At 46.4% G+C, this 22,617-nt stretch overlaps 1 protein-coding gene across 1 annotated transcript in view; it reads left to right on the plus strand.

Annotated features, from left to right (window-relative positions):
• Nucleotides 1-18,437: 18,437 nt before the first annotated feature.
• LOC142150990 (uncharacterized) overlaps nt 18,438-22,617 on the plus strand; it is a 52,238-nt gene continuing 48,058 nt past the window's right edge. The window contains exons 1-2 of the mRNA XM_075206231.1: nt 18,438-18,616; nt 19,294-19,340. The gene's annotated coding sequence lies outside the window, so the exon portion shown is untranslated. The remainder of the gene's footprint in view (nt 18,617-19,293; nt 19,341-22,617) is intronic.

The following is a 22,617-nucleotide window of genomic DNA, read 5'->3' on the forward strand; positions in this document are numbered from 1 at the left end:
CTCAATGACGAATTGTCTGTACCATGTTTGGAGGAGGTATTGTGGCCCCGGTATCAAATTGGGTACCGGGGCCACCCCACTACGCAGTCCAGATACTTGTTTGGTGGAATTCAGACCAGTTGAGGGTTTTATTATTATATTGTGTGGACCACTCTATCTATACCACACTACAACTCTATACCACTCTATTTCATACTTTAATTCTATTTCCTACTTTAATTCTATTTCCTACTTTAATTCTATTACTAATTAATTACCATAAAGAGGAACAAAATAAACCAATTTTACCAAAAGTATAATATGACTTAGACTTACAAACACTACACTTGAAAGATCGTGCCTTTAAATGAAAAAGTCAGTCTTCATTGCACGACTATGTGCAACAGGGACAGTTTTTTGGGTTTACAAAGTCAAACAATAACACTTTGACCCTGTCTGTCTGGGATCTCAATGACGAATTGTCTGTACCATGTTTGGAGGAGGTATTGTGGCCCCGGTATCAAATTGGGTACCGGGGCCACCCCACTACGCAGTCCAGATACTTGTTTGGTGGAATTCAGACCAGTTGAGGGTTTTATTATTATATTGTGTGGACCACTCTATCTATACCACACTACAACTCTATACCACTCTATTTCATACTTTAATTCTATTTCCTACTTTAATTCTATTTCCTACTTTAATTCTATTACTAATTAATTACCATAAAGAGGAACAAAATAAACCAATTTTACCAAAAGTATAATATGACTTAGACTTACAAACACTACACTTGAAAGATCGTGCCTTTAAATGAAAAAGTCAGTCTTCATTGCACGACTATGTGCAACAGGGACAGTTTTTTGGGTTTACAAAGTCAAACAATAACACTTTGACCCTGTCTGTCTGGGATCTCAATGACGAATTGTCTGTACCATGTTTGGAGGAGGTATTGTGGCCCCGGTATCAAATTGGGTACCGGGGCCACCCCACTACGCAGTCCAGATACTTGTTTGGTGGAATTCAGACCAGTTGAGGGTTTTATTATTATATTGTGTGGACCACTCTATCTATACCACACTACAACTCTATACCACTCTATTTCATACTTTAATTCTATTTCCTACTTTAATTCTATTTCCTACTTTAATTCTATTACTAATTAATTACCATAAAGAGGAACAAAATAAACCAATTTTACCAAAAGTATAATATGACTTAGACTTACAAACACTACACTTGAAAGATCGTGCCTTTAAATGAAAAAGTCAGTCTTCATTGCACGACTATGTGCAACAGGGACAGTTTTTTGGGTTTACAAAGTCAAACAATAACACTTTGACCCTGTCTGTCTGGGATCTCAATGACGAATTGTCTGTACCATGTTTGGAGGAGGTATTGTGGCCCCGGTATCAAATTGGGTACCGGGGCCACCCCACTACGCAGTCCAGATACTTGTTTGGTGGAATTCAGACCAGTTGAGGGTTTTATTATTATATTGTGTGGACCACTCTATCTATACCACACTACAACTCTATACCACTCTATTTCATACTTTAATTCTATTTCCTACTTTAATTCTATTTCCTACTTTAATTCTATTACTAATTAATTACCATAAAGAGGAACAAAATAAACCAATTTTACCAAAAGTATAATATGACTTAGACTTACAAACACTACACTTGAAAGATCGTGCCTTTAAATGAAAAAGTCAGTCTTCATTGCACGACTATGTGCAACAGGGACAGTTTTTTGGGTTTACAAAGTCAAACAATAACACTTTGACCCTGTCTGTCTGGGATCTCAATGACGAATTGTCTGTACCATGTTTGGAGGAGGTATTGTGGCCCCGGTATCAAATTGGGTACCGGGGCCACCCCACTACGCAGTCCAGATACTTGTTTGGTGGAATTCAGACCAGTTGAGGGTTTTATTATTATATTGTGTGGACCACTCTATCTATACCACACTACAACTCTATACCACTCTATTTCATACTTTAATTCTATTTCCTACTTTAATTCTATTTCCTACTTTAATTCTATTACTAATTAATTACCATAAAGAGGAACAAAATAAACCAATTTTACCAAAAGTATAATATGACTTAGACTTACAAACACTACACTTGAAAGATCGTGCCTTTAAATGAAAAAGTCAGTCTTCATTGCACGACTATGTGCAACAGGGACAGTTTTTTGGGTTTACAAAGTCAAACAATAACACTTTGACCCTGTCTGTCTGGGATCTCAATGACGAATTGTCTGTACCATGTTTGGAGGAGGTATTGTGGCCCCGGTATCAAATTGGGTACCGGGGCCACCCCACTACGCAGTCCAGATACTTGTTTGGTGGAATTCAGACCAGTTGAGGGTTTTATTATTATATTGTGTGGACCACTCTATCTATACCACACTACAACTCTATACCACTCTATTTCATACTTTAATTCTATTTCCTACTTTAATTCTATTTCCTACTTTAATTCTATTACTAATTAATTACCATAAAGAGGAACAAAATAAACCAATTTTACCAAAAGTATAATATGACTTAGACTTACAAACACTACACTTGAAAGATCGTGCCTTTAAATGAAAAAGTCAGTCTTCATTGCACGACTATGTGCAACAGGGACAGTTTTTTGGGTTTACAAAGTCAAACAATAACACTTTGACCCTGTCTGTCTGGGATCTCAATGACGAATTGTCTGTACCATGTTTGGAGGAGGTATTGTGGCCCCGGTATCAAATTGGGTACCGGGGCCACCCCACTACGCAGTCCAGATACTTGTTTGGTGGAATTCAGACCAGTTGAGGGTTTTATTATTATATTGTGTGGACCACTCTATCTATACCACACTACAACTCTATACCACTCTATTTCATACTTTAATTCTATTTCCTACTTTAATTCTATTTCCTACTTTAATTCTATTACTAATTAATTACCATAAAGAGGAACAAAATAAACCAATTTTACCAAAAGTATAATATGACTTAGACTTACAAACACTACACTTGAAAGATCGTGCCTTTAAATGAAAAAGTCAGTCTTCATTGCACGACTATGTGCAACAGGGACAGTTTTTTGGGTTTACAAAGTCAAACAATAACACTTTGACCCTGTCTGTCTGGGATCTCAATGACGAATTGTCTGTACCATGTTTGGAGGAGGTATTGTGGCCCCGGTATCAAATTGGGTACCGGGGCCACCCCACTACGCAGTCCAGATACTTGTTTGGTGGAATTCAGACCAGTTGAGGGTTTTATTATTATATTGTGTGGACCACTCTATCTATACCACACTACAACTCTATACCACTCTATTTCATACTTTAATTCTATTTCCTACTTTAATTCTATTTCCTACTTTAATTCTATTACTAATTAATTACCATAAAGAGGAACAAAATAAACCAATTTTACCAAAAGTATAATATGACTTAGACTTACAAACACTACACTTGAAAGATCGTGCCTTTAAATGAAAAAGTCAGTCTTCATTGCACGACTATGTGCAACAGGGACAGTTTTTTGGGTTTACAAAGTCAAACAATAACACTTTGACCCTGTCTGTCTGGGATCTCAATGACGAATTGTCTGTACCATGTTTGGAGGAGGTATTGTGGCCCCGGTATCAAATTGGGTACCGGGGCCACCCCACTACGCAGTCCAGATACTTGTTTGGTGGAATTCAGACCAGTTGAGGGTTTTATTATTATATTGTGTGGACCACTCTATCTATACCACACTACAACTCTATACCACTCTATTTCATACTTTAATTCTATTTCCTACTTTAATTCTATTTCCTACTTTAATTCTATTACTAATTAATTACCATAAAGAGGAACAAAATAAACCAATTTTACCAAAAGTATAATATGACTTAGACTTACAAACACTACACTTGAAAGATCGTGCCTTTAAATGAAAAAGTCAGTCTTCATTGCACGACTATGTGCAACAGGGACAGTTTTTTGGGTTTACAAAGTCAAACAATAACACTTTGACCCTGTCTGTCTGGGATCTCAATGACGAATTGTCTGTACCATGTTTGGAGGAGGTATTGTGGCCCCGGTATCAAATTGGGTACCGGGGCCACCCCACTACGCAGTCCAGATACTTGTTTGGTGGAATTCAGACCAGTTGAGGGTTTTATTATTATATTGTGTGGACCACTCTATCTATACCACACTACAACTCTATACCACTCTATTTCATACTTTAATTCTATTTCCTACTTTAATTCTATTTCCTACTTTAATTCTATTACTAATTAATTACCATAAAGAGGAACAAAATAAACCAATTTTACCAAAAGTATAATATGACTTAGACTTACAAACACTACACTTGAAAGATCGTGCCTTTAAATGAAAAAGTCAGTCTTCATTGCACGACTATGTGCAACAGGGACAGTTTTTTGGGTTTACAAAGTCAAACAATAACACTTTGACCCTGTCTGTCTGGGATCTCAATGACGAATTGTCTGTACCATGTTTGGAGGAGGTATTGTGGCCCCGGTATCAAATTGGGTACCGGGGCCACCCCACTACGCAGTCCAGATACTTGTTTGGTGGAATTCAGACCAGTTGAGGGTTTTATTATTATATTGTGTGGACCACTCTATCTATACCACACTACAACTCTATACCACTCTATTTCATACTTTAATTCTATTTCCTACTTTAATTCTATTTCCTACTTTAATTCTATTACTAATTAATTACCATAAAGAGGAACAAAATAAACCAATTTTACCAAAAGTATAATATGACTTAGACTTACAAACACTACACTTGAAAGATCGTGCCTTTAAATGAAAAAGTCAGTCTTCATTGCACGACTATGTGCAACAGGGACAGTTTTTTGGGTTTACAAAGTCAAACAATAACACTTTGACCCTGTCTGTCTGGGATCTCAATGACGAATTGTCTGTACCATGTTTGGAGGAGGTATTGTGGCCCCGGTATCAAATTGGGTACCGGGGCCACCCCACTACGCAGTCCAGATACTTGTTTGGTGGAATTCAGACCAGTTGAGGGTTTTATTATTATATTGTGTGGACCACTCTATCTATACCACACTACAACTCTATACCACTCTATTTCATACTTTAATTCTATTTCCTACTTTAATTCTATTTCCTACTTTAATTCTATTACTAATTAATTACCATAAAGAGGAACAAAATAAACCAATTTTACCAAAAGTATAATATGACTTAGACTTACAAACACTACACTTGAAAGATCGTGCCTTTAAATGAAAAAGTCAGTCTTCATTGCACGACTATGTGCAACAGGGACAGTTTTTTGGGTTTACAAAGTCAAACAATAACACTTTGACCCTGTCTGTCTGGGATCTCAATGACGAATTGTCTGTACCATGTTTGGAGGAGGTATTGTGGCCCCGGTATCAAATTGGGTACCGGGGCCACCCCACTACGCAGTCCAGATACTTGTTTGGTGGAATTCAGACCAGTTGAGGGTTTTATTATTATATTGTGTGGACCACTCTATCTATACCACACTACAACTCTATACCACTCTATTTCATACTTTAATTCTATTTCCTACTTTAATTCTATTTCCTACTTTAATTCTATTACTAATTAATTACCATAAAGAGGAACAAAATAAACCAATTTTACCAAAAGTATAATATGACTTAGACTTACAAACACTACACTTGAAAGATCGTGCCTTTAAATGAAAAAGTCAGTCTTCATTGCACGACTATGTGCAACAGGGACAGTTTTTTGGGTTTACAAAGTCAAACAATAACACTTTGACCCTGTCTGTCTGGGATCTCAATGACGAATTGTCTGTACCATGTTTGGAGGAGGTATTGTGGCCCCGGTATCAAATTGGGTACCGGGGCCACCCCACTACGCAGTCCAGATACTTGTTTGGTGGAATTCAGACCAGTTGAGGGTTTTATTATTATATTGTGTGGACCACTCTATCTATACCACACTACAACTCTATACCACTCTATTTCATACTTTAATTCTATTTCCTACTTTAATTCTATTTCCTACTTTAATTCTATTACTAATTAATTACCATAAAGAGGAACAAAATAAACCAATTTTACCAAAAGTATAATATGACTTAGACTTACAAACACTACACTTGAAAGATCGTGCCTTTAAATGAAAAAGTCAGTCTTCATTGCACGACTATGTGCAACAGGGACAGTTTTTTGGGTTTACAAAGTCAAACAATAACACTTTGACCCTGTCTGTCTGGGATCTCAATGACGAATTGTCTGTACCATGTTTGGAGGAGGTATTGTGGCCCCGGTATCAAATTGGGTACCGGGGCCACCCCACTATGCAGTCCAGATACTTGTTTGGTGGAATTCAGACACGTGGAGGGTTTTTTAATTATATTGTGGCCTCGGTACCAAATTGTGTACCGGGGCCACCACACTACGCAGTCAAGATAGATAGATGCGTATTGCGTATCATAGATAAAGTACATTCAGTGGTGTGGGGCAAATTGAAAAATATTCCAAATGCACTGACATTATCAAAAACAAGAGGTTGTCACACGCTAAAACTCCAACATGTATATGATGGAGAGGATGGAGGAGCAGCCGTATGTGTAGTGTAATGCAGATCTGTTGAAGGTTTTTTATATATTTTATTGTGGTGCCCAGTGCCCACTCCTCTACGCAGTCCAGGTACAATTATTGGTGCGAATCATAAAAGTTCAGGGTTTTTAAGATATTGTGGTGACCCACTCCTCTACGCAGTCCAGGTACAATTATTGGTGCGAATCATAAAAGTTCAGGGTTTTTAATATATTGTGGTGACCCACTCCTCTACGCAGTCCAGGTACAATTATTGGTGCGAATCATAAAAGTTCAGGGTTTTTAATATATTGTGGTGACCCACTCCTCTACGCAGTCCAGGTACATTTTTTGGTGCGATTCATAAAAGTTCAGGGTTTTTAATATATATTGTGGTGACCCACTCCTCTACGCAGTCCAGGTACAATTATTGGTGCGAATCATAAAAGTTCAGGGTTTTTAATATATTGTGGTGACCCACTCCTCTACGCAGTCCAGGTACAATTATTGGTGCGAATCATAAAAGTTCAGGGTTTTTAAGATATTGTGGTGACCCACTCCTCTACGCAGTCCAGGTACAATTATTGGTGCGAATCATAAAAGTTCAGGGTTTTTAATATATTGTGGTGACCCACTCCTCTACGCAGTCCAGGTACAATTATTGGTGCGAATCATAAAAGTTCAGGGTTTTTAATATATTGTGGTGACCCACTCCTCTACGCAGTCCAGGTACAATTATTGGTGCGAATCATAAAAGTTCAGGGTTTTTAAGATATTGTGGTGACCCACTCCTCTACGCAGTCCAGGTACAATTATTGGTGCGAATCATAAAAGTTCAGGGTTTTTAATATATTGTGGTGACCCACTCCTCTACGCAGTCCAGGTACAATTATTGGTGCGAATCATAAAAGTTCAGGGTTTTTAATATATTGTGGTGACCCACTCCTCTACGCAGTCCAGGTACAATTATTGGTGCGAATCATAAAAGTTCAGGGTTTTTAAGATATTGTGGTGACCCACTCCTCTACGCAGTCCAGGTACAATTATTGGTGCGAATCATAAAAGTTCAGGGTTTTTAAGATATTGTGGTGACCCACTCCTCTACGCAGTCCAGGTACAATTATTGGTGCGAATCATAAAAGTTCAGGGTTTTTAATATATTGTGGTGACCCACTCCTCTACGCAGTCCAGGTACAATTATTGGTGCGAATCATAAAAGTTCAGGGTTTTTAAGATATTGTGGTGACCCACTCCTCTACGCAGTCCAGGTACAATTATTGGTGCGAATCATAAAAGTTCAGGGTTTTTAATATATTGTGGTGACCCACTCCTCTACGCAGTCCAGGTACAATTATTGGTGCGAATCATAAAAGTTCAGGGTTTTTAATATATTGTGGTGACCCACTCCTCTACGCAGTCCAGGTACAATTATTGGTGCGAATCATAAAAGTTCAGGGTTTTTAAGATATTGTGGTGACCCACTCCTCTACGCAGTCCAGGTACAATTATTGGTGCGAATCATAAAAGTTCAGGGTTTTTAATATATTGTGGTGACCCACTCCTCTACGCAGTCCAGGTACAATTATTGGTGCGAATCATAAAAGTTCAGGGTTTTTAATATATTGTGGTGACCCACTCCTCTACGCAGTCCAGGTACAATTATTGGTGCGAATCATAAAAGTTCAGGGTTTTTAAGATATTGTGGTGACCCACTCCTCTACGCAGTCCAGGTACAATTATTGGTGCGAATCATAAAAGTTCAGGGTTTTTAAGATATTGTGGTGACCCACTCCTCTACGCAGTCCAGGTACAATTATTGGTGCGAATCATAAAAGTTCAGGGTTTTTAATATATTGTGGTGACCCACTCCTCTACGCAGTCCAGGTACAATTATTGGTGCGAATCGTAAAAGTTCAGGGTTTTTAATATATTGTGGTGACCCACTCCTCTACGCAGTCCAGGTACATTTATTGGTGCGATTCATAAAAGTTCAGGGTTTTTAATATATATTGTGGTGACCCACTCCTCTACGCAGTCCAGGTACATTTATTGGTGCGATTCATAAAAGTTCAGGGTTTTTAATATATATTGTGGTGACCCACTCCTCTACGCAGTCCAGGTACATTTATTGGTGCGAATCATAAAAGTTCAGGGTTTTTAATATATATTGTGGTGACCCACTCCTCTACGCAGTCCAGAAAGATACCTTGTTGCAACGTTTTGGACTAATAACTATATTGTGAGGTGTTCAGAATACACTGTAAATTAGTGGAAATGCTTGTTATTGAATGTTATTGAGGTTAATAATAGCCTAGGAGTGAAAATAAGCCCAAAAACTTGATTTTTAAACTTTTTATGTTTTTTTCAAAAAAAATCCGAATCCAATACCTTAAATCCGAACCGAGACCTTTCGTCAAGTGTTTTGCGAGACAAATCCGAACCTCAAAAATAACGAAAATCCGGATCCAAAACACAAAACACGAGACCTCAAAAGTCGCCGGTGCACATCCCTAGATAGAGCACAGTGTGATGATGAAGGAGCACAGTGTGATGGTGAAGGGGGTGCAGTGTGCTGGTGAAGGGGCGCAGTGTGATGGTGAAGGAGCGCAGTGCGAGGATGAAGGGGTGCAGTGTGATGGTGAAGGGGCGCAGTGTGATGGTGACGGGGGCGCAGTGTGATGATGAAGGAGCGCAGTGTGATGATGAAGGGGCGCAGTGTGATGGTGAAGGAGCGCAGTGTGAGGATGAAGGGGTGCAGTGTGATGGTGAAGGGGGCGCAGTGTGATGATGAAGGGGCGCAGTGTGATGGTGAAGAGGGCGCAGTGTGATGGTGATAGAGCACAGTGTGATGATGAAGGAGCACAGTGTGATGATGAAGGGGCGCAGTGTGATGGTGAAGGGGGCGCAGTGTGATGTGAAGGGGCACAGTGTGATGGTGAAGAGGGCGCAGTGTGATGGTGATAGAGCACAGTGTGATGATGAAGGAGCACAGTGTGAGGATGAAGGGGTGCAGTGTGATGGTGAAGGGGGTGCAGTGTGATGATGAAGGAGCACAGTGTGATGGTGAAGGGGGCGCAGTGTGATGATGAAGGGGCGCAGTGTGATGGTGAAGAGGGCGCAGTGTGATGGTGATAGAGCACAGTGTGATGATGAAGGAGCACAGTGTGATGATGAAGGGGCGCAGTGTGATGATGAAGGGGCGCAGTGTGATGGTGAAGAGGGCGCAGTGTGATGGTGATAGAGTACAGTGTGATGATGAAGGAGCACAGTGTGATGGTGAAGGGGCGCAGTGTGATGATGAAGGAGCACAGTGTGATGATGAAGGGGCGCAGTGTGATGGTGAAGGGGGCGCAGTGTGATGGTGAAGGGGCACAGTGTGATGGTGAAGGGGCGCAGTGTGATGATGAAGGAGCACAGTGTGATGATGAAGGGGCGCAGTGTGATGGTGAAGGGGGCGCAGTATGATGGTGAAGGGGCGCAGTGTGATGGTGAAGGGGCGCAGTGTGATGATGAAGGGGTGCAGTGTGATGGTGAAGAGGGCGCAGTGTGATGGTGATAGAGCACAGTGTGATGATGAAGGAGCACAGTGTGATGATGAAGGGGCGCAGTGTGATGGTGAAGGGGGCGCAGTGTGATGTGAAGGGGCACAGTGTGATGGTGAAGGGGCGTAGTGTGATGATGAAGGAGCACAGTGTGATGATGAAGGGGCGCAGTGTGATGGTGAAGGGGGCGCAGTGTGATGGTGAAGGGGCGCAGTGTGATGGTGAAGGGGGCGCAGTGTGATGATGAAGGGGCACAGTGTGATGATGAAGGGGCACAGTGTGATGGTGAAGGGGCGTAGTGTGATGATGAAGGAGCACAGTGTGATGATGAAGGGGCGCAGTGTGATGATGAAGGGGCGTAGTGTGATGATGAAGGGGCGCAGTGTGATGATGAAGGGGCGCAGTGTGATGGTGAAGGGGGCGCAGTGTGATGGTGAAGGGGCGCAGTGTGATGGTGAAGGGGCACAGTGTGATGATGAAGGGGCGCAGTGTGATGGTGAAGGGGGCGCAGTATGATGGTGAAGGGGCACAGTGTGATGATGAAGGGGCACAGTGTGATGATGAAGGAGCACAGTGTGATGATGAAGGGGCGCAGTGTGATGGTGAAGGGGGCGCAGTGTGATGTGAAGGGGCACAGTGTGATGGTGAAGGGGCGTAGTGTGATGATGAAGGAGCACAGTGTGATGATGAAGGGGCGCAGTGTGATGGTGAAGGGGGCGCAGTGTGATGGTGAAGGGGCGCAGTGTGATGGTGAAGGGGGCGCAGTGTGATGATGAAGGGGCGCAGTGTGATGGTGAAGAGGGCGCAGTGTGATGATGAAGGGGCACAGTGTGATGATGAAGGGGCACAGTGTGATGATGAAGGAGCACAGTGTGATGATGAAGGGGCGCAGTGTGATGGTGAAGGGGGCGCAGTATGATGGTGAAGGGGCACAGTGTGATGATGAAGGGGCACAGTGTGATGATGAAGGAGCACAGTGTGATGATGAAGGGGGCACAGTGTGATGGTGAAAGGGAACAGTGTGATGATGAAGGGGCGCAGTGTGATGGTGAAGGGGGCGCAGTATGATGGTGAAGGGGCGCAGTGTGATGGTGAAGGGGGCACAGTGTGATGATGAAGGGGCGCAGTGTGATGGTGAAGGGGGCACAGTGTGATGATGAAGGGGCGTAGTGTGATGATGAAGGGGCACAGTGTGATGGTGAAAGGGAACAGTGTGATGATGAAGGGGCGCAGTGTGATGGTGAAGGGGGCGCAGTATGATGGTGAAGGGGCGCAGTGTGATGGTGAAGAGGCACACGAGTGCTATAAATTGTTCTTAGAAAGAAATATAATTTTAAAAAAATATATAAAAATATCCTTGCATTTATATGTATTATTTTAGCAAGAAACTTGATAAGTTTTTTTGTCCCGACTTAAATACTTAATGCGTTATTTTGACTCAACTACTTAAAAAACGGGACAGCTCGGTAATTATTTTGGCGTAAGGGTGCCTTGAACTGAGAAAGTTTGGGAGCAATGGTATAATGAGTAAGTACAGTACATGCAGCTACTGGTAAGCACCTTGAGTAAGGCTGTTCACACCCATAATTCATTTCTTTCTAGCCGTGTCTTTTTATATGAGCGTTGTAGATTGTGTAGCACTGATTATGTGACAGAACAGCGGCCAATGAATAGTCAGGACGGGCTTGTTGCCTAGCGACCTCTACATCTGGGGATTTCCGTACAGCTGGGTCCTTGTACGGACATGTTGGATGAAGCTATTTCCATCTATTGATGTTGGAGTGAGATGTGAGAGGGGATCACCAGAAACAGAGAAGCCGCTGAGCTCCTGAGAGGCCCAGCAACGGTGCTCCAGCTGTGTATCTGATAGTAGGTGGGTGCAGACAAGCAGAGGACCACCATTCACCCCTCTACACTGTGGCCTAGTCCGTTCCACGAGGACCTAAGTTCCCTTATTCCATAACCTGCAGCAAGCCTGCTACTACATCCACCAAGCACATCCCTCACTACCAGCCTTGGGGCCCCTGGTTGTCAGGTGGTTAAGTAACATTAGATTACTAGGAAGTCAGTATATTAGTATTTTGTCATCTCTACCTGTATACAGTTTATGTAACAATGTTTCATATGCAGAATATCAACCACTATGTCTAATACATATAATGTGTCTACCTGCAACGCTTACCTATGTGCCCCAGCTCCGCATACACCCCCCTTTCTTCTTTATCCTCTGTACTGTCACATCCTCTTCTCCCTCCTATCCTACCTTACCTCTCCTGCCCCCTCTCTTCCACATCCCACCTGACATTATCCCTACCCCCATCCCTCCATCACCCCTTCTTCTATATCCTCTACTCTGTCTCATTCTCTTCTCCCTCCTATCCTACCTTACCTCCCCTGTCCCTCTTCTTCTCCCACATCCCACCTGTGGAGTTTGCATGTTGTCCCCATGTTTGTGTGGGTTTCTTCTGGGTGCTCCGGTTTCCTCCTACACTTCAAAAACATACTAGTTACTAGTAGGTTGTCTGCTATCAAATTGACCTTACTCTCTCTCTCTGTCTGTCTGAGTGTGTGTGTTAGGGAATTTAGACTGTGAGCTCCAATGGGGCAGGAACTGATGTGAGTTCTCTGTACAGCGCTGCAGAATTAGTGGTGCTATATAAATAGCTGAAGATGTACTGTCCCATCTTCTTCTCCCTCCTATCCTACCTTACCTCCCCTGTGCCTCTTCTATATCCCACCTGACATTATCCCTACCCCCTGTTACCAGTGTCGGACTAGGGCATGAAGGGCCCACCAGGAGACTGCAACGCTAGGGGCCCACTAGAGGGGGTGTGGCCAGCCATCATAGAAGCGAGACCAGACACTAGAGGGGGAGTAGTCAGCCCATGAAGGACATGGCTAGCACCATAGTGTAGTATATAAAGAATGCAGTGTGTATATAAAGAGTACACAGTCTTGACCTGCCCCTTAGATTGGGCGGAACAGTCACCAAAAATCGGCACTGTCCCACTAGAATCAAAACATTTGCCAGACTGTCCAACCTATTCTTGTCACTTTCACCACCTGTGGCTGCTGCTTTCTTTAGTTGCGGCTTGTCTGGATCTTGGAATGTTGGAGGCCCTATTATGAAAAAAAAATGGGTACATTTAGAAAATTGCAACCAGGCCCGGCGTTAAATCCATAGGACCCACGATTAATACTTGTGCCTTTCCCCCCTCTTCTTCATCACTCTGTGCAACCCCACTCATCTTCATCACTCTGTCCCCTTCTGCCCCCCCCTCTTCTACATCACTCTGTGCATTTCTGCCCCCTTTTTCTTCATCGCTCTATGCCTTTTTGCCCCCCTCTTCTTCATCACTCTGTGCCTCCCCCCCCTCTTTTTAATCACTCTGTGCCTTTCTGACCCCCTCTTCTTCATCACTCTGTGCCTTTCTCCCCTTCTTCATCACTCTGTGCCTTCTTCACCCTCTGCTTCAGCGCTCTGTGCCTCCCCCACTAATCTTCGTCACTCTGTGCCTTTCTGCCCCACTCTTCTTCATCACTCTGTGCCTCCCCCCTCTCTTCATCACTCTGTGCCTTTCTGCCCCACTCTTCATCACTCTGTGCCCACCCTCTTTTTCTTCATCACTCTGTGCCTCCCCTCCCTTTTCTTCTTCATCACTCTGTGCCCCCCCTCTTCTTCAACATTCTGTGCCTTTCTGACCCCCTCTTCATCACTCTGTGCCTTTCTGTCCCCCCTCTTCTTCATCACTCTGTGCCTTTCCCTTCCTTCATCACTCTGTGCCTTCTTCACCCTGTTTTTCATCGCTCTGTGTCCCCCCCTCTCTCCTTCGTCACTCTGTGCCTTTCTGTCCCACTTTTCTTCATCGCTCTGTGCCTCCCCTCCCTTCTTCATCACGCTGTGCCCTCCCTCTTCTTCATCACTGTGCCCCCCTATTCTTCATCACTGTGCCCCCCTATTCTTCATCACTCTGTGCCTTTCTGCCCCCCATCTTCTTCATCACTCCGTGCCTTTCCCCCTTCATCATTACTCTGTGCCCTCTTCCCCTTCTTCTTCATCACTCTGTGCCTCCCCTTTCTCTTCTTCATCACTCTGTGCCTTTCTGCCCCACTCTTCTTCATCACTCTGTGCCCCTCTCTTGTTCTTCATCACTCTGTGCCCCCCTCTTGTTCTTCATCACTCTGTGCCCCCCTCTTCTTCATCACTCTATGCCTTTCTGCCCCTCCATCTTTTTCATCACTCTGTGCCTTTCTGCCCCCATCTTCTTCATCACTCCGTGCCTTTTTGCTCCCCTCTTCTTCATCACTCTGTGCCTTTCTGCCCCCCTTTTTCATCAATCTGTGCCTCCCCCTCTCCACTTCATTACTCTGTGCCCCCCTCTTCTTCATCACTCTGTGCCTTTTTGCCCCCTCTTCTTCATCACTCTGTGCCTCTCTGCCCCCTCTTTTTCATCACTCTGTGCCCTCCCTCTTCTTCATCACTCTGTGCCCCCCATCTTCTTCATCACTCTGTGCCTTTCCCCCCTTCTTCATCACTCCGTGCCCTTTTCCCCCTTCTTCATCACTCTGTGCCTCCTTCCTCTCTTCTTCATCACTCTGTGCCTTTCTGCCCCACTCTTCTTCATCACTCTGTGCCCCCCTTTTGTTCTTCATCACTCTGTGCCTCCCCTCCCTTCTTCATCACTCTGTGCCCCCCCCTCTTCTTCATCACTGTGCCCCCTCTTCTTCATCACTCTGTGCCTTTCTGCCCCCCATCTTCTTCATCACTCTGTGCCTTTCTGCCCCCCTCTTCTTCATCACTGTGCCTGCCCCCTCTTCTTCATCACTGTGCCTTCCCTCTTCTTCATCACGCTGTGCCTTTCTGCCCCCCCTCTTCTTTATCACTATATGCCTTTCTGCCACTCCTCTTCTTCATCACTCTGTGCCTCCCCCCTTCTTCATCACTCTGTGCCTTTCTGCCCCCTCTACTTTTTCATCACTCTGTGCCTCCCCCTCTTCTTCATCACTCTGTGCCTTTCTGCCCCTGTCTTCGTCATCATTCTGTGCCCCCCCTCTTGTTCATCACTCTGTGCCATACTGCCCCCTCTTCTTCATCACTCTGTTCCTTTCTGCCCCCTCTTCTTCATCACTATGTGCCTTTCTGCTCCCCTTCTTCATCACTATGTGACTTTCTGTCCCCTCTTCTTCATTACTTTGCCTCCCCTCCCTTTTCTTCTTCATCACTCTGTGCCCCCATCTTCTTCATCACTCTGTGCCTCCCCCCTTCTTCATCACTCTGTGCCTTTCTGCCCCCTCTACTTTTTCATCACTCTGTGCCTCCCCCCTCTTCTTCATCACTCTGTGCCTTTCTGCCCCCGTCTTCGTCATCATTCTGTGCACCCCCTCTTGTTCATCACTCTGTGCCATACTGCCCCCTCTTCTTCATCACTCTGTGCCTTTCTGCCCCCTCTTCTTCATCACTCTGTGCCTTTCTGCCCCACTCTTCTTCATCACTCTGTGCCTTTCTGCCCCTTTTTTTCATCAATCTGTGCCTCCCCTCCCTTCTTCATCACTCTGTGCCCCCATCTTCTTCATCACTGTGCCCCCTTCTTCTTCATCACTCTGTGCCTTTCTGCCCCCCTCTTCTTCATAACTCTGTGCCTTTCTGCCCCTTTTTTTCATCAATCTGTGCCTCCCCCTCTCCACTTCATCACTCTGTGCCCTCACTCTTCTTAATCACTCTGTGCCCCCCCTTTTCTCCAACACTCTGTGCCTTTCTGCCCCCCTCTTCTCCAACACTCCGTGCCTTTCTGCCCCCCTCTTCTTCATCACTGTGCCTGCCCCCTCTTCTTCATCACTGTGCCTCCCCCCTCTTCTTCATCACGCTGTGCCTTTCTGCCCCCCCCCCTCTTCTTCATCACTCTGTGCCTTTCTGCCCCCCCCTCTTCTTCATTACTCTGTGCCTCCCCCCCTTCTTCATCACTCTGTGCCTTTCTGCCCCCTTCTTTTTCATCACTCTGTGCTTCCCCCCCTCTTCTTCATCACTCTGTGCCTCCCCCCTCTTCTTCATAACTCTGTGCCATACTGCCCCCCTCTTCTTCATCACTCTGTGCCTTTCTGCCCTTCTCTTCTTCATCACTTTGTGCCTTTCTGCCCCCCCCCATTTTTCATCACTCTGTGCCCCCTCCCTTCTTCATCACTCTGTGCCTTTCTGCCCCCCTCTTCTTCATCACTCTGTGCCTTTCTGCTCCCCCTTCTTTATCACTATGTGACTTTCTGCCCCTTCTTCTTCATCACTGTTCCTCCCCTCCCTTTTCTTCTTCATCGCTCTGTGCCTCCCCCTCTCGTCTTCATCACTCTGTGCCCCCCTCTTCTTCATCACTCTGTGCCTCCCCTTCTCTTATTCTCCACTCTGTGACTCCCCCCTCTTCTCCATCACTCTTTCCTGCAGGGATCTGTGTAACCCTGTATAATCCTCACCTGTCTAGCTGAGGGTGATCTGTTGATCCTGATGTAATGTGTGTCTATGTGACCCGCTCTCCTAGAGATCTGTGTAACCCTGTATAATCCTCACCTGTCTAGCTGAGGGTGATCTGTTGATCCTGATGTAATGTGTGTCTATGTGACCCGCTCTCCTAGAGATCTGTGTAACCCTGTATAATTCTCACCTGTCTAGCTGAGGGTGATCTGCTGATCGTGATGTAATGTGTGTCTATGTAACCCGCTCTCCCAGGGATCTGTGTAACCCTGTATAATCCTCACCTGTCTAGCGGAGGGTGATCTGCTGATCCTGATGTAGTGTGTATCTATGTAACCCGCTCTCCCAGGGATCTGTGTAACCCTGTATAATCCTCACCTGTCTAGCGGAGGGTGATCTGCTGATCCTGATGTAATGTGTGTCTATGTAACCTGCTCTCCCAGGGATCTGTGTAACCCTGTATAATCCTCACCTGTCTATCTGAGGGTGATCTGCTGATCCTGATGTAATGTGTGTCTATGTAACCTGCTCTCCCAGGGATCTGTGTAACCCTGTATAATCCTCAGTGGTCTGTCTGAGAGTGATCTGCTGATCTTGCTGTAATGTGTGTCTATGTAACCCGCTCTCCCAGGGATCTGTGTAACCCTGTACAATCCTCACCTGTCTATCTGAGGGTGATCTGCTGATCCTGATGTAATGTGTGTCTATGTAACCTGCTCTCCCAGGGATCTGTGTAACCCTGTATAATCCTCAGTGGTCTGTCTGAGGGTGATCTGCTGATCCTGATGTAATGTGTGTCTATGTAACCCGCTCTCCCAGGGATCTGTGTAACCCTGTATAATCCTCACCTGTCTATCTGAGGGTGATCTGCTGATCCTGATGTAATGTGTGTCTATGTAACCATGTATAATCCTCACCTGTCTAGCTGAGAGTGATCTGCTGATCCTCATGTAATGTGTGTCTATGTAACCCGCTCTCCCAGGGATCTGTGTAACCCTGTATAATCCTCACCTGTCTATCTGAGGGTGATCTGCTGATCCTGATGTAATGTGTGTCTATGTAACCTTGTATAATCCTCACCTGTCTAGCTGACGGTGCTCTGCTGATCCTCATGTAATGTGTGTCTATGTAACCTGCTCTCCCAGGGATCTGTGTAACCCTGTATAATCCTCAGTGGTCTGTCTGAGGGTGATCTGCTGATCCTGATGTAATGTGTGTCTATGTAACCCGCTCTCCCAGGGATCTGTGTAACCCTGTATAATCCTCACCTGTCTATCTGAGGGTGATCTGCTGATCCTCATGTAATGTGTGTCTATGTAACCTGCTCTCCCAGGGAGCTGTGAATGAATCCAGTGCTCAGTCTCAGCAGCTATCAGCCAGCACACAGCATAGAGCCAGCCTCCTCCTCCTGTATAGAAAACAAAATACCTCCACAATGCAGATCTTTGCTACTCGGCAACTAGATGGGCAATTATATACATAACATTGGTGCAAAACAAGACACCGAGACCTCCAGACTACAATACATGATGGATCCGGGGGTAGTAACGGCTCAGTGCTGCACACAGTGATCAGTGCACTGGTCGTGAGTGTGTCTATGAAGACAGATCCATGTGTGTGTGTGACATCACCGGGTCATGTGGTTACAGCAGTCACATGGTACACAGTCACTGTGACATCACCGGGTCATGTGGTTACAGCGGTCACATGGTACACAGTCACTGTGACATCACCGGGTCATGTGGTTACAGCAGTCACATGGTACACAGTGCAGGAGGCACATAGTTGCCAATTCCGCTTATAACACGCGGAATTGGGCTTGTTTTATTTTTAAGTTGCGTTTTTTTTCTGCTTGCTGCGGGTTGCAAGTTTTTGGGCTTTACAAGCTCGGCACTTTTTTTTTTTTTTTTTTCTTTTTTTTTTTTATAAAAAGCTTTATTGCTTTGTTCAGTTTTGGACGCTGCTGGCCTCTTAAGTGACGTGACTCAGCTGTTACCACGTGTGTGTTAGAAGGAGCTCTTAGCTGAAGGGAGCAGTAGAACTGGGAAGAGGTGAGAGTCGGGGATTTAACAACATGTGAAATTCAGATCTCCATGTGTGGTTTAGTGGGGAACTTGTGCATGGGGTGGGTATAGCTGAGGGCCCCAGGGGGATGTACAATGGTGTCAGTACATCTGTCTGTAGTATGTATCTTGTACAGAATATTCTCTCTGTATACTGTATATTATATTTATATGTGCTCTGTCTGTATGTAGAATACACAGTCGGGGCCATTCCAGGATTTAAGATGTGACACTGTTTAAGGGTTAACATATTAACACATTAATTGCCTAAGGTTAAACTGCATGTCCTCTGACTGCAGGGAAACAGAGTATTATTCTATTTACATTCACTTTTAATCTTGTATGTGTCCCGGACTGGTCACCATTCATAGTAGATAAATAAAGTATTGGAATTATTAACTCTCATTCAATGCATTTTAATAGCAGTGAGAACACAATTGGTCAATGTTGTACTGTACCAGATACTGTGTGAAACATGGTATAGTATTTTATTGGTATTTTATCCAATGTTCTATTGAGGAAACATTGAAGACAGATTGTAGAAATCTTTATATGTATTTATTTAATAATGAACAATAAACGTTGTGGTTTTCAGTACACTAACACCCCTGTCCCCTGTAAGATGGGCTTTTTTAAGATTGTTTTGGGCATGTTTTTTATTTCAGAGTTGGCAACCCTGAGCAGACAGCTGGCAGTCACACGCAGATAATAGGTAAGAAGGGGGATGTGATGGGGACGTGTGAGTACAGCTGCTGGGCAGAGGGGTGTAATAGAAGTAGCACAATGCTGTCCTCAGTATTATTGTGTTACTGACATTAGTGACACGTGTACATGGGCAGACTGCCAGGGGACCTTTACATACTTCTCTAGGGTGTTGTCCCTGCTGACTGCACATGTCAGGAAGATAAGTTGTTGGAATGTGCCAAATAGACAATGGATTTACTTATGATTATAAATATTACCTGTGTTTGGACTTTCATTAACCATTTATATCCATGACTCTGTCACTGGGAACAGGATACATGTGTGTATGTAAAGCATGTTGTCAGAGGGACATGTGTGAGGAAAGCATGTGGACAGAGGGGACGTGTGTGTGCGTGAGGAAACCATGTGGCCAGGGAGGACGTGCGTGAGGAAACCATGTGGACAGGGGGGACGTACGTGCGTGCGTGAGGAAAGCATGTAGACAGAGGGGACGTGCGTGAGGAAAGCATGTGGACAGGGGGGACGTGCTTTTGTGTGTGAGGAAAGAATATGAACAGGGGGGACGTGCAGGCGTGAGAAAAGCATGTGGACAGGGAGGACGTGCAGGCGTGAGGAATGCATGTGGACAGAGCGGACGTGCGTGCGTAAAGCATGTGGACAGAGGGCACGTGCGTGAGGAGAGCATGTGGACAGAGGGGACATCCGTGAGGAAAGCATGTGGACAGAGTGGACGTGCGTGCAGGCCCTTCGCTCCCATTAGGCAACCTTAGGCAGTCGCCTAGGGCGCTGGGACCTGCAGGGCACCGCTGACTAGATTTTCTAATCTAGTCAGCGGTTCAGTGGCTCGGGAGAGAAGTGCAAGGGCGGTGGGGTGTTTTTCAATGTCCGTGACGTCAGTGATCATGTGATAGTCTGTCCGGCGGCACCTCTGAGGTATCACACTGTCTGTCACTGACAGTGTGAATAAAGAGGGGATCGTGCGTGAGGAAAGCATGTGAACAGAGGGGATGTGCAGACGTGAGGAAAGCATGTGGACAGAGTGGACGTGCGTGCGGAAAGCATGTGGACTGAGGGGACATGCGTGAGGAAAGCATGTGGACAGAGAGGACGTGCGTGCGTGCGTAAAGCATGTGGACAGGGGGGATCGTGCATGAGGAAAGCATGTGTACAGAGCAGACGTGCGTGCGTAAAGCATGTGGACAGGGGGGACGTGCGTGAGGAAAGCATGTGGACAGAGAGGACGTGCGTGCGTGCGTAAAGCATGTGGACAGGGGGGATCGTGCATGAGGAAAGCATGTGTACAGAGCAGACGTGCGTGCGTAAAGCATGTGGACAGGGGGGACGTGCGTGAGGAAAGCATGTGGACAGACTTGACGTGCGTGAGGAAAGCATGTGGACAGGGGGGGATCATGCGTGAGGAAAGCATGTGGACAGAGGGGACGTGTGTGAGGAAAGCATGTGGACAGTGGAGACGTGCGTAAGGAAAGCATGTGGACAGAGGGAACGTGTGTGAGGAAAGTATGTGGACAGAGGGGACGTGCGTTTGTGTGTGAGGAAAGAATATGGACACAGGGGACGTGCATGAGGAAAGCATGTGGACAGGGGGGGACATGCGTGAGGAAAGCATGTGGACAGGGGGGGACGTGCGTGCGTGAGGAAAGCATGTGGACAGGGGGGGACGTGCGTGCGTGAGGAAAGCATGTGGACAGGGGGGGGACGTGCGTGCGTGAGGAAAGCATGTGGACAGGGGGGGGACGTGCGTGCGTGTGGAAAGCATGTGGACAGGGGGGGGACGTGCGTGCGTGAGGAAAGCATGTGGACAGGGGGGACGTGCGTGAGGAAAGCATGTGGACAGGGGGGACGTGCGTGCGTGAGGAAAGCATGTGGACAGGGGGGGACGTGCGTGCGTGAGGAAAGCATGTGGACAGGGGGGGGACGTGCGTGCGTGAGGAAAGCATGTGGACAGGGGGGGGACGTGCGTGCGTGTGGAAAGCATGTGGACAGGGGGGGGGACGTGCGTGCGTGAGGAAAGCATGTGGACAGGGGGGACGTGCGTGAGGAAAGCATGTGGACAGGGGGGACGTGCGTGCGTGAGGAAAGCATGTGGACAGGGGGGACGTGCGTGCGTGAGGAAAGCATGTGGACAGGGTGGACGTGCGTGCGTGAGGAAAGCATGTGGACAGGGGGGACGTGCGTGCGGAAAGCATGTGGACAGGGGGGACATGCGTGCGTGAGGAAAGCATGTGGACAGGGGGGGACGTGAGTGCGTGAGGAAAGCATGTGGACAGGGGGGACGTGCGTGCGTGAGGTAAGCATGTGGACAGGGGGGACGTGCGTGCGTGAGGTAAGCATGTGGACAGGGGGGACGTGCGTGCGTGAGGAAAGCATGTGGACAGGGGGGGACGTGCGTGCGTGAGGAAAGCATGTGGACAGGGGGGGACGTGCGTGCGTGAGGAAAGCATGTGGACAGGGGGGACGTGCGTGCGTGAGGAAAGCATGTGGACAGGGGGGACGTGCGTGCGTGAGGAAAGCATGTGGACAGGGGGGACGTGCGTGCGTGAGGAAAGCATGTGGACAGGGGGGACGTGCGTGCGTGAGGAAAGCATGTGGACAGGGGGGACGTGCGTGCGTGCGTGAGGAAAGCATGTGGACAGGGGGGACGTGCGTGCGTGAGGAAAGCATGTGGACAGGGGGGACGTGCGTGCGTGAGGAAAGCATGTGGACAGGGGGGACGTGCGTGCGTGAGGAAAGCATGTGGACAGGGTGGACGTGCGTGCGTGAGGAAAGCATGTGGACAGGGGGGACGTGCGTGCGGAAAGCATGTGGACAGGGGGGACGTGCGTGCGTGAGGTAAGCATGTGGACAGGGGGGGACGTGAGTGCGTGAGGAAAGCATGTGGACAGGGGGACGTGCGTGCGTGAGGAAAGCATGTGGACAGGGGGGACGTGCGTGCGTGAGGAAAGCATGTGGACAGGGGGGACGTGCGTGCGTGAGGAAAGCATGTGGACAGAGGGGACGTGCAGGCGTGAGGAAAGCATGTGGACAAGGGGGACGTGCGTGCGTGCGTGAGGAAGGCATGTGGACAAGGGGGACGTGCGTGCGTGAGGAAGGCATGTGGACAGGGGGGACGTGCGTGCGTGAGGAAGGCATGTGGACAGGGGGGACGTGCGTGCGTGAGGAAGGCATGTGGACAGAGGGGACGTGTGTGAGGAAAGCATGTGGACAGTGGAGACGTGCGTAAGGAAAGCATGTGGACAGAGGGGACGTGTGTGAGGAAAGCATGT

The sequence above is a fragment of the Mixophyes fleayi genome, chromosome 4, assembly GCF_038048845.1.
Source record: "Mixophyes fleayi isolate aMixFle1 chromosome 4, aMixFle1.hap1, whole genome shotgun sequence".
Taxonomy (NCBI): Eukaryota; Metazoa; Chordata; class Amphibia; order Anura; family Limnodynastidae; genus Mixophyes; species Mixophyes fleayi.